Source organism: Apaloderma vittatum, unplaced genomic scaffold (genome assembly GCF_000703405.1).
Source record: "Apaloderma vittatum isolate BGI_N311 unplaced genomic scaffold, ASM70340v1 scaffold13865, whole genome shotgun sequence".
NCBI classification, from domain to species: domain Eukaryota; kingdom Metazoa; phylum Chordata; class Aves; order Trogoniformes; family Trogonidae; genus Apaloderma; species Apaloderma vittatum.
Window position 1 is genome coordinate 52363 of NW_009718890.1, and position 216 is coordinate 52578.

Genomic DNA, 216 nt, shown 5'->3' on the forward strand with positions numbered 1-216 from the left:
CCTGTTATCATGCCCTGGAGGGGTGGGGGTGGGGATCACAGAGTGTCTGTCAGAGTTTAGTGGCTGGCCCAGCCTTAAACACCTGGGTAAGACATGATTTTTGGGGGGCAATGCTGGTGATACTGCTTGAGGAACATTTTCAAGTCAGAGCTAAGTCAGCCCTGCCACAGTGAGCGTTCCCATGCCTGGCTCAGTCCCAAGAGACTGTCAACATTT